A 12,627-nucleotide genomic window follows, 5' to 3' on the forward strand; every position below is an offset into this window, starting at 1 on the left:
AAAGGGAAAAGAAACCAAGAAAGCCTTTTGACCTCCAGCACTACCACATGTGCCCTTGGACATGACCCCACACAAGTCCAGAGATGGAGCTTCCCTGAACCAAGCAGCCAGAAGCACAGCCGGAGCCCCCAGCTCTGCACTGCCCCAACAGGACAGGTCAAAGGCCAAGTTCTGCGGTCACTGCCTAGAGGAAATCCCTAGCTCCTGGCAGGACTCCAGCACCCAGCATCCTCAGCCTGCAACAGCAAAGTACTGGCTGCTCCAAAACTTGCAGCTCTGCCTTGCACTAAAGACAGCACCACACACAACTGGCACTTACAGGTCTGGAATAGGGCGGTGAGAACAACGTTGGAGGGTTGTTGTCATCCACCTCATTTTGCTCCTCTTTGGCTTCTTCTGCAATAACAGAGAGAGTCAGGGGAAAAACGGCTCTTGCTCTTCTTATCTTGTCTCTACTTATGTGAAAAAAGAGTCAAATAGTAGATTGAAAAGGAAACACCATATACAGCAAAAAGCGCAGGAGCAAGATGGTGAATCATTATAGCACTGCTCTGCCAGTTTTCAGGCTGTGCTGCAACACCAGAAAAAACAAGGCGTTTGAAAGTGTGCAAGTGCCCACCGAAAAATGACTCATACACGAGGTTCCTCCTGCACTGGGCAAGGCCTAGGGCTGCTCTGACACTCAGGCCTTCCATGCACCAAGGCAACCTTCTGATGTCACTATGACGAGGTGGCAACCATGCCCCGACAAGACAAAGCAAATGCTCTGTATTGGTCTGTGAATTTATACCAAGCAATAACCAATCTTCCCTACAGCAAATGCAAAAGAGCCTGGGAAGTTCTCCTGCATCACAAAGCAGCACAAATTCTCCTTGTGGGCCGAAGCCTGTTGTTCATGGGATCCAAGAGGAACTCCAAGAATGACCTCAGCTGTGGCCGTGGCGCTGCCCAGCACAGGGCCACACTCACTGCCCTGCTCCTGCTGCCCCACTGCTGCTGACTCAGGCCACCATGCCCTTGGCCTTCTTGGCCACCTGGCCACACGCTGTCTCATCTTCAGCTACTCAAGGCCACCACCCCTGGCTCCTTTTGGCCCACGCAGCTCTCCAGGCAAAAAGTTGCCTGTTTGACTTCAAATACAGCATCCACCTTTTCAAGATGGCCTTCTTGTTCCACAACTGCATCTTCTAAGGAGATGTCACTAAATTGACAGGAATAGAATTCTCAGTCTCTCTGACTAAATTGAACTGGGCTAATTCTACTCTCTGGGATGTTGCTCTTAGTTCAGTGTTCTCCTCTGGCTGCTGTCAGCAAGTGACATTTTCTCTGCAAAACTGAGTTTGTAGTTCTTCAGGACTCTGAGAGGGAAACTAGGAACTATCCACTTACGCCTTTGTTACCTTTGTTGAAGGCATCAAAATGGATTTTCTTTCGGTCTCCCTAGCCGGTCCTCTACTGCTACTGGCCAAGGTGACAGCTAGCTCTAGAATTCTTAAACACCAGGAACATGAAATGTCCCTTTCTCACTCAGCTCAGAATCAGCACTGCTGAATACACGCCTGAGGTGACCTGTAGTGGGCACGGGAAATGAGTCAGATGCTGTGAGAAAACTGCCTGGGCTGTTGAATCCCACAGAACAAGTAAACCCAAACAAGCTGATTTCCTGTTTGCCAACTTCCCTCCAGGAGACACGTTTCATTCACACAGCCAGCAAGAGATCAGGACAATGTTCTTGGTTGTGCCTACAATTTGGCCTGTTTTGCCAGTAAATGACTAAAAACATAACCAAGAAAATGCAGGTTCTTCTTTAACACTCAATGCTACTGTTCTACCAAAACCATAAAAATGCTTCTAAAATCCTCTCCTTCAGGTACTTTTTAAAAAAAATCAGTTGCATGCACCAATTCTTCTAAACTTGCTGGAAACTGTTGCCCAGAAAATCTTCCCCAAAATCCCTCTGAGCTCTGGCATTTCTGTTGTGAAACAGCACAGCAGCATCTCCATGGTTCTTGAGCAGACACTCACTGCTTTGGAGTTTGCATTTCATTGCAATGGGAAGATCACTATTTTAGCACTCAGTCAAGGGTCAAGGTAGACAGTCAGATTATTTCAGGAGAAACTGTAGAAGGAAAGAATCTTCCCTGAATTCTGGGAACAACTACCTACTATTCTTCCTAATCACCATACTCATCCTAATCATTGCCAACAACCTATTTGTCCTGTTGATTTCCTGAGAAGGAGTTGGAATCATAACCTTCCTACTAATCAGCTGATGACACGGCCGAGCAGAGGCCGACACCGCCGCCCTCCAAGTCGTAATTTACAACTGAATCAGAGACATCAGACTTATCCTTTGCATAGCACAACTAGGCTCCACCACAAACACCTGAGAAATCCAACAACTTCCTACCCCATCCCAATCTCCTACACTACCTCTACTAGGTCTCATCCTAGCTGCAACCAGAAAATCCGCTCAATTCGGCCTCCAGCCATGACTCCCAGCTGCAATAGAAGGGCCAACGCCCGTATCCGCCCTACTCCACTCCAGCACAATAGTAGTTGCTGGAATTTTCCTACTTATCCGAACCCACCCTCTATTCAATAATAACCAAACCACCCAAACCCTGTGCCTCTGCCTAGGAGCTTTATCCTCACTATTTGGAGCCATGTGCGCCCTCACCCAAAACAACATTAAAAAAATCATTGCCTTCTCCACTTCAAGCCAACTAGGACTAATAATAGTCACAATTGAACTAAACCTACCCGAACTAGCCTTCCTCCACATCTCAACTCACACATTCTTCAAAGCCATGCTCTTCCTATGCTCAGGCTCCATCATTCACAGCTTAAATGGAGAACAGGACATGTGAAAAATAGGAGGACTCCAAAAAATACTCTCCACAACCACTGCATGCCTTACCATCGGCAACCTCGCCCTAACAGGAACATCGTTCCTAGCAGGATTCTACTCAAAAGACCAAATAATTGAAAGCCTAAACACATCCTCCTCAAACACTTGAGCCCTACTCCTAACCCTTCTAGCCACATCATTCACCACGGTACACACAATCCACATAACCGTACTAGTACAGACCGGCTTTGTTTGAATTCCGCCCTTGACCCCAGTAAGTGAAAACAACCCCGCAGTAACTTCCCCTGTCACTCGCCTTGTGCTGGGAAGCATCCTGGCAGGATTCCTCATCACCTCATTCATCATCCCCACAAAAACCCCTCCAATAACCATGCCACCCTCTATTAAAATAACCTCCCTAATTGTAACAGCCCTAGGCATTGCTTTAGTTCTAGAAATTTCAAAAATAGACCAAACACTCATCCTCACAAAACAAGCTCCCTTCTAAAACTTCTCAACATCCCTAGGATACTTTAACCCCCTAACCCACTGCCTAAGTATAACCAACTTCCTCAAAGGAGGAGAAAACATCGCATCCCACCTAACTGACCTCTCCTGATACAAAATACTAGGTCCAGAGGGGCTAGCCAGCCTGCAACTAATAGCAACCAAAACTGCCACCACCCTCCACTCAGGCCTAATCAAAGCTTACTTAGGATCATTCGCCTTATCCATTCTCATCATCCTCATATCCACATACAGAAATAACCAATGGCCCTCAACCTTTGTAAAAACCACCAAATCCTCAAAATCATCAACAACGCCCTAATCGACCTCCCAGTGCCATCAAACATCTCAACATGATGAAACTTTGGGTATCTAGTAGGCGTTTGCTTAATTACTCAAATCGTCACAGGTCTTCTGCTAGCTATGTACTACACAGCAGATACCAATCTAGCCTTCTCCTCTGTCGCTCACATATGCCGAGACGTACAATTCGGCTGACTCATCCGCAACCTCCACACAAACGGAGCCTCCTTCTTCTTCATCTGCATCTACCTACGCATCGGCCGAGGACTCTACTACGGCTTATACCTGTGGAGGATATTATTAATAGTTGGTTAGCTGAGAAAGGCCATGCTGACATAATGCCGCTGGTTAAGCTGAGAGAGGGAAGTCAGCAGTCAGTAAGCTGAAAGGAGAAGTCAGCAGTCGGTGTCCAATGACAGGCACGGACAGACTGCCCTTGCCGCAACATGAGGATAGGGAAGAGAGATTCTTCCTGAGAATATGTAGAAAGTATCAAAAGTATAACCATAAGAATGCAGAAGTAGGCGTAGTTGCTGATATGTAACTAACCAATCCTGAGCTCAACTTTTGCAATATGTATGAAGCTCATTATGAACTGTATTTACCCTGCTGTACTAATCAATAAAATCGGGCCTGTGATGATCTAATTGATGTCCTGGTCTCCTTCCGTCGACACATACCTAAACAAAGAAACCTGAAACATTGGAGTCATCCTCCTCCTAACCCTCATAGCAACTGCTTTTGTAGGATATGTCCTACCGTGAGGCCAAATATCATTCTTAGGAGCTGCAGTAATCACAAACCTATTCTCTGCCATCCCTTACATCGGGCAAACACTAGTCAAGTGAGCCTGAGGCGGGTTCTCTGTTGACAACCCTGCACTGACCCGATTCTTTCTCTCCACTTCCTCCTTGCCTTCGTCATCGTAGGCCTTACTCTCGTCCATCTCACCTGGTTTACACCCTTTATCCTCCGATTAAAATTACAAAAGGACAACGCATCACACAATTGGTACCACTATCACAAATGACATCGGGAATACAATCATTTACTGGGCAAACACGGAATGAAAAAGGTTTTGGCTCTACTGGCGTTACACTTTTGACTGTGGATTTACAAAATAGATCAAAGCAAAAGGTTTTAATTACTTATGGGCATCAAAGCATAACCCTTTATGGATTTTTGGATACAGGAGCAGATACCAGCATCATTTCTCCAGAAGCGTGGCCACAACATTGGCCTCTATTTCCATCATCAAACATGCTCACAGGAGTAGGAGGATTTACATTGGCAAGCAGATCGCCGCTTTTGTCTGTGTGCATTGAGAATCGACAAGTATCTGCTGTGTTTTCAATTGTTCAACTGCCTCCTACAGTTTCCTGTTTAATTGGAAGGGACATTTTAACACAATTGGGAGTGGTGTTAACTAATCAGCACCCTTTGGGGTAATTGCCATTGCTTGGACTTTCCCCATTCCACTCACCTGGAAAACGGATACACCGGTGATGGTTAAGCAATGGCCATTAAAAGGGGAGAGTCTTATGCATGCCCATGAATTGGTAAAGGAACAATATACAAAGGGACACCTACGACTATCCACGAGCCCTTGGAATACACCTATTTTTGTAATCAAAAAGAAATCAGGGAAATATCGTTTGATACATGATTTGAGGGCTGTAAATGACCAGATGGAACCAATGGGGGCCTTACAGCCTGGTCTTCCAAATCCAGCTATGATTCCAGAACACTGGCCACTTTTAATTATTGACCTAAAGAATTGTTTTTTCACTATTGGGCTGCATCCTGATGTAAAGAAGAGGTTTGCTTTTACTTTACCAGCAATAAATTGTGGAGAACCGGATAAAAGATTTGAATGGACGTCTCTTCCGCAAGGCATGCGCAACTTCCCCACTTTATATCAGCTTTATGTTGATGCTGCATTATAGCCACTACGTCGCAAATGGCCAGCAACTATAATATATCATTACATGGACGATATTTTGTTTGCACAGCAACAGCCATTCTCCTCTTTACAGATTAACAGCATTAAAAATACTCTTGCTATTGCTACAGAGAAAATTCAAACTACAAGGCCCTGGAAATATTTGGGATGGACTTTGACGGATCAGATAGTAATACCTCAAAAATTTGAATTACAATTGGACATTAAGACTCTACACGATGCACAGAAGTTGCTGGGAGACTTACAGTGGCTGAAGCCCATTGTGGGAATACCAAATCATTTGTTAGAAACCCTTTGGCCTTTGTTAAAGGGCGTTGACCCTACTACTCCTGTACACCTGACAAAGGAGCATCATCTTGCTTTGCAGCAAATTAGTAATTGTGTACAGCAAGGGTATGTGTCTCGTCGACAACTTGATCATCCCATTGACCTTACTATTTGGAATAGCCCTTGCCATTTGCCTGGTGCTCTCTCTCAACTACAAAAGAAAACGGGGGAGATACGGGTGTTGGAATGGTTGTCACCACCACTACAGCATAAGAAAACAGTATCTTCAAAAATTGAACAATTGGCTGCATTAATTAAAAAGGGGCGTCTCAGAATTCTTGAAGTGGATGGTAGAGAACCTGCTAGCATTAGATTGCCTATGGAAGAAGAAACCTTGGACTGGTACTTGATTAATTCGAAGGATTTACAGGAAGCATTATTGACATCATTTGCTAAAGTAGAGACTAGCAAATTAGTGCCTAGAGTTTTGCAATGGATGACAGAATGGAACTGGATCACTCGACCTTTGAGAGAAAAATACCCCATAGAAGGAGCTATTACAGCTTTTACAGATGCAGGAAAGAAATCAAGGCGTGCTGCTGTCACCTGGCAAGAAAAAGGACAATGGAAGCATCAACTCCTCACAGCAGACCTTGCAGATAGCTTACAAACTCTGGAATTGTTAGCAGTAGTATGGGCAGTGTCCAACTTACAGGAACCTTTAAATGTGGTCACAGACTCTATGTATGTCACAGGAGTAGTCAGACGGATAGAGGAAGCGGCAATTAAGGAAGTGAATAATAAATGATTGTATGAGTTACTGATACAGTTAAGGAAAGCTTTACGGGAGAGAAAAGCAGCGTATTCTGTGATTCATATTAGGAGTCATAAATGGTCTGAAGGTTTAGGAGAAGGGAATGAACGTGCAGATAAATTGGTTACCCTACCCATTGATAATTCTTGTCCTATTGATAAGCATACATTGGCCAGAGAAGCACATAGTAGGTATCATCAAAATGCAAGAGGATTAGCAAAACACTTTGAGCTGAGTTTGTCAGAAGCCAAGGCCATTGTTAGAGCATGTCCAACATGTAGTTATCATAATGGTGGAATAGGTCTAGGCATAAGGGTTAATCCTTGAGGTTTAGAAATAAATGAGAAATGGCAAATGGATGTTACACACATAGCTAGATTTGGTAAAGTCAAGCATGTGCACGTCACTATAGATACATATAGTCATTACATATGGGCTACGGCTCAGGCAGGAGAGAAAGCTTTATACGTTACCAGACACCTGTTAAGTTGCGTCGCTGTTATGGGAGTACCAAAGAGTATCAAAATGGATAATGGTCCAGCTTATGTAAGTGCTAGAGTCCTAGTAAGTGCTAGAAATTTTTGAATCAGTGGTCTGTTAAGCATGTGACAGGTATTCCATACTCCCTTACTGGACAGGCAATAGTGGAAAGAGCAAACGGCACCCTTAAGCAGTATATTGAAAAACATCAAGATTTGAGAGATCCACAAGCATGTTTGGCTAAGGTTCTGTATGTGATTAACCATTTATGTATTTTTGGGGAAGACGATACCCCCCCCTGCAATTAAACATCACCCGAGGTCAAGTCAGGAAACTACTAAGGAAACAGAGGTCTGGGTCAAGTATAAGAACCCGAGTACAGGATTATGGGAAAAACCTGCAAAAGTGTTATATTGGGGTCGGGGGTATCTTTGTGTTTCCTCACCTACAGGGCCTTTGTGGGTGCCTGCTAAGTGGACTAAACCTGTTTTTGATGCAGCATCTGGTGGATCACCTTACGGAGAAGGACAAGGAGCGACTGGGGAAAAAACTGCTTCTACTCCTACAACCACTACTGTTACAATTGAAGGGGTACTCGAAAGCGGTGGACAGAGCACTGACACATCACTACCGGACAGCCCAGGAGCTGATTGGTTTTATTGACTCATTATCAACCTTTCGTTTAACAAATCCAGCGAAAGAACATTGCCTTGACTGTCACAATCCACATTGTGCTGCTTGGATAGCCCTACGTTGTGGGGGTTGTGATAGAACTTTTTGGATAGAACAATCATTATTGTGGGATTTGTGGTGTCACACTTGTGAGCACGAGTACACGTGGGGTAAAAGCTGGCAAGATGAATTAAGGAGACAAACAGGGCAAAATGCATATATAGCTTTAAATCTTTATGAGTCTCCTGAACAGAAAATTCTTGCTTATTATCGATGGGAGGTACAATGTATTGTGAATAGAATTAAGGTTCAAAGTAAATCACGCATAGTTTCTATAAGGTGTAGGAAATTAGTACCTTTAACACAGCATTCAATTGTAGGACCCTTCAAGAGGAATCCTGATAGAGCACTAGATTGCTGCATTGAAAAGTTGCAAAAATTGAGTTTGCAAGTGGCAGGACCAGTAAAATTAGGAGCAGCAAGATTGAAGATAGATAAGAAAAGGAAGGCAAAAAAGGGAACGATTTCATCTGAGTAAGGATATCAGTGAGCCTTCAAACTTACCTCATGCTATACCTGTAAGCAAGGATGCTGATTTAGAGTTAGTATATTCAAAAACTGACTCAGCCTTACAATAGACAATCTAGCAAACCAGGGAAAAGACAACGAAGAAAGGAAAAACAAAGCAAGCAGAAAGAAAAATGAGGTTTGTTCTTGTTATACTGCTCAATGCTGTAGCAAGTGAAGCAGTAGGAATAACACACTTTAGTCAACCAAGAGAAAATTTATGGGTGACACTTGCTAATCAAACTAACCAATCATCGCTTTGTCTTAGTCTTGGAGGAGTCACTAACCCATTTCGAACATGCCTGGTGGGACTTCCGCTGTGGTCTCCTGGAGAATTTTGCAGTTTGATAAACAATCAAACCTTATGTATGTCTAACATGTCAAACATCACACTGCCAGTACAACAAGGGTATACTGCAAGTCAGAGTGATGGTTATCGCCAATGCTTACTAATCCAATCACTTAACACTTCTTTGCATTCTCCTCCTGAGGAATTGGATCTTTTTGGAAGTACAAACGCCAGTATGTCTAACACGACAGCTGGCGGATGGTTTAGCTTCAAATTTTCGGATGCTCAGAATTTAAACCAACCTAAAGAAACATGGGCCACCCTAGATTGATCCCTGAATGTGAGTAAATTCTCTCCGCAGCATTACAGTCAATGTAACGGCACAAATATCACCACACCAATGAAATTACCCATAGGAATATTTTTGATTTGTGGAGACAGGGCGTGGAATGGTATACCAGCCAAACCACAGGGTGGATCCTGTCATTTGGGGAAATTGTCATTGTTTCACCCTAACGTATCCTTGCTAATGCAGCTGAGTCTAAATTCAAACAGGAAGAGACGTAGCATACATGACTTAGACTGCAGCCAGATAGGAGATCCACAGTTTTGGGGTACATTCAAACAAGTGGTAGTTTCAACTATCTTGCCAGGAGGATCTGCCAATAAAGCTATGAATTTAGCAAAGCAATTAGGGTGCTGGGCAAAGGATGAGCTAAACAAGACATCACAAATTCTAGACATGCTAACCGCAGATGTGCAGAGTGTTAACCATGCTGTTTTGCAGAATAAAGCTGCTGTAGATTTTTTGCTCTTAGCATGGATGTGAAGAGTTTGAGGGAATGTGTTGCATGAATTTGTCTGATCATTCGGTGTCCATTCCCACTAAGATAAAAGAACTGCAACAGGGACTTCACAGTCTCAAGGAAGAAGAAGGATTAGGAATTGGTGAATGGCTTAAAAGCTTAGGACTTGGGCCATGGCTGAGGAACATTGTGATCTATGCCATAGGACTTCGGGGTGTAATTTTACTGTTTTTTCTTATTTTGCCTTGTATCTTTAACTGTATTCAAAACATGGTCAGCCGTACAATAGCAAAAACCTGGCACACTAGTCTTCTTGCTCAAGAAGAAAACGGGGGAAATGTGGAGGATATTATTAATAACCAATCTAGCCTTCTCCTCTGTCGCTCACATATGCCAAGACGTACAATTCGGCTGACTCATCCGCAACCTCCACACAAACGGAGCCTCCTTCTTCTTCATCTGCATCTACCTACGCATCGGCCGAGGACTCTACTACGGCTTATACCTGTGGAGGATATTATTAATAGTTGGTTAGCTGAGAAAGGCCATGCTGACATAATGCCGCTGGTTAAGCTGAGAGAGGGAAGTCAGCAGTCAGTAAGCTGAAAGGAGAAGTCAGCAGTCGGTGACCAATGACAGGCAAGGAAAGACTGCCCTTGCTGCAACATGAGGATAGGGAAGAGAGATTCTTCCTGAGAATATGTAGAAAGTATCAAAAGTATAACCATAAGAATGCAGAAGTAGGCGTAGTTGCTGATATGTAACTAACCAATCCTGAGCTCAACTTTTGCAATATGTATGAAGCTCATTATGAACTGTATTTACCCTGCTGTACTAATCAATAAAATCGGGCCTGTGATGATCTAATTGATGTCCTGGTCTCCTTCCGTCGACACATACCTAAACAAAGAAACCTGAAACATTGGAGTCATCCTCCTCCTAACCCTCATAGCAACTGCTTTTGTAGGATATGTCCTACCGTGAGGCCAAATATCATTCTTAGGAGCTGCAGTAATCACAAACCTATTCTCTGCCATCCCTTACATCGGGCAAACACTAGTCAAGTGAGCCTGAGGCGGGTTCTCTGTTGACAACCCTGCACTGACCCGATTCTTTCTCTCCACTTCCTCCTTGCCTTCGTCATCGTAGGCCTTACTCTTGTCCATCTCACCTTCCTCCACAAAACAGGCTCAAACAACCTGCTAGGCATTCCCTCAGACTGTGACAAGATCCCCTTCCACCCATACTACACCATCAAAGACATCCTAGGATTCGTACTAATGCTCTCCCTACTTGTCTCACTAGCCCTATTCTCCCTCAGCCTCCTAGGTGACCCAGAAAACTTCACCCCAGCCAACCCACTAGTCACCCCTCCTCACATCAAACCCGAGTGATCTTTCCTATTTGCTTACGCCATCCTCCGATCCATCCCAAACAAACTAGGAGGCGTAGTAGCTCTAGCTGCCTCAATCCTCATCCTGTTCCTCACCCCACTACTACATACATCAAAACTATGATCAATACCCTTCCGTCCCCTATCACAAACCCTATTCTGAACCCTAGTCGCCAATGTCCTCATCCTAACCTGAGTAGGCAGCCAGCCAGTAGAACACCCCTTCATCATCAACGGCCAACTAGCCTCATTCACATACTTCACAATCATTCTAGTTCTGTTCCCCCTTGCGGCCGCCCTAGAAAACAAGCTACTTAAACTTTAATTAACTCTAATAGTTTATAAAAACATTGGTCTTGTAAGCCAAAGATTGAAGACTAAACCCCTTCTTTAGAGTTACCCCACCACACACCTCAGGAAGAAAGGACTCAAACCCTCTGCTCCAATTCCCAAACCTGGCATTTTTCACTAAACTACTTCCTGACCCTACTGCTAAAGAGCTCGAATCGCCCCCCGAGACAACCCCTGCACAAGCTCCAACATCCTAAACAAAGTCAACAACAACCTTCACCCCCCAATCAAAAGCAATCCCACCCCCTCTGAATACAACACAGCTACCCCACTGAAATCCAACCGGACCGACAACAAATCCCCACTATTCACCATCCCCTCGTCCATCAACAACCCCAACACACCCCCTATAACAAGCTCCACCATGACAACCAACCCCATCCCAAAACCATAACCAACAACACCCCAGCAACCCCAAGCCTCCGGATAAGGATCCGCTGCCAGCGACACTGAATACACAAACACTACCAACATTCCCCCTAAATAAACCATAACAAGTACCAAAGAAACAAAAGGGACCCCCAAACTCACTAGTCATCTGCACCTTGCAACCGCTGCTACGACCAGCCCCAACACCCCATAGTAAGGAGACAGGTTAATGCAACCGCCAACCCCCCTAGAACAAAACTCAGCCCGAAAAACAGAACAGATTCTATCATAAATTCCCACTTGGCCTCTCTCTGAGATTTACGGCCTGAAAAGCAGTCGTTACAAAATTTAACTATAAGAACACCTAAATACGTCCTTCATTCCCTCCCCCATCCCCTTACCCCCCCCCCCCCTTCCCCCCCTACCCAGCACGTTTTCTTCTTGCTTTCAGGGTATGTATAATAATGCATCGCACTCTCTGCCCCATCAGACAGTTCATGAAATGTAGGATAATCCACATTACACGTCAAGCTCTTCCACCAAAAACCCAAATGGATGGTATTCGTCCAGCCTACCTACCAGGCACATTATTGCTTCAGGTACCATACAACCCAAGTATTTCTACCCAAGTCCAAGCCGCAAGTGTCACCCAAAGACCCAGGATCTTATCTAATGTACGCAACACCCAACCTAGAGAACGAGGAATGTCCCAGTACACCTTTGAATTCCCCTAGTCTACAGGATTCACCCACCTCCTAGGTAATATTCTCAGCCAAAAGCCTTCAAGCACTCCCAAGCCAGACATGGTTATCTTTTGATCGCATTTCTCACGAGAACTGAGCTATCAACATCATATGTGCTTTAGTTTATTGCCGTCAAGCACATACCTCTCCTATACTTGCTCTTTTGCGCTATTGGTTGTAACTTCAGGATCATAACTTGCTTCATTCCTTCCTCCTTGCCCTTCACAGATACAAGTGGTCGGTTGAATACTC

The 12,627-nt window shown here is 44.4% G+C and overlaps 2 pseudogenes; both read left to right on the forward strand.

The window, feature by feature from the left end:
* The first annotated feature begins 3,622 nt into the window (after positions 1–3,622).
* LOC131569173 (cytochrome b-like) lies at positions 3,623–7,772 on the forward strand (annotated as a pseudogene).
* A 2,084-nt stretch (positions 7,773–9,856) lies between these two features.
* On the forward strand, positions 9,857–10,913 carry LOC131569175 (cytochrome b-like; annotated as a pseudogene).
* The last annotated feature ends 1,714 nt before the right edge of the window (positions 10,914–12,627 follow it).

This window comes from Ammospiza caudacuta, chromosome 29 (assembly GCF_027887145.1).
Source record: "Ammospiza caudacuta isolate bAmmCau1 chromosome 29, bAmmCau1.pri, whole genome shotgun sequence".
NCBI classification, from domain to species: domain Eukaryota; kingdom Metazoa; phylum Chordata; class Aves; order Passeriformes; family Passerellidae; genus Ammospiza; species Ammospiza caudacuta.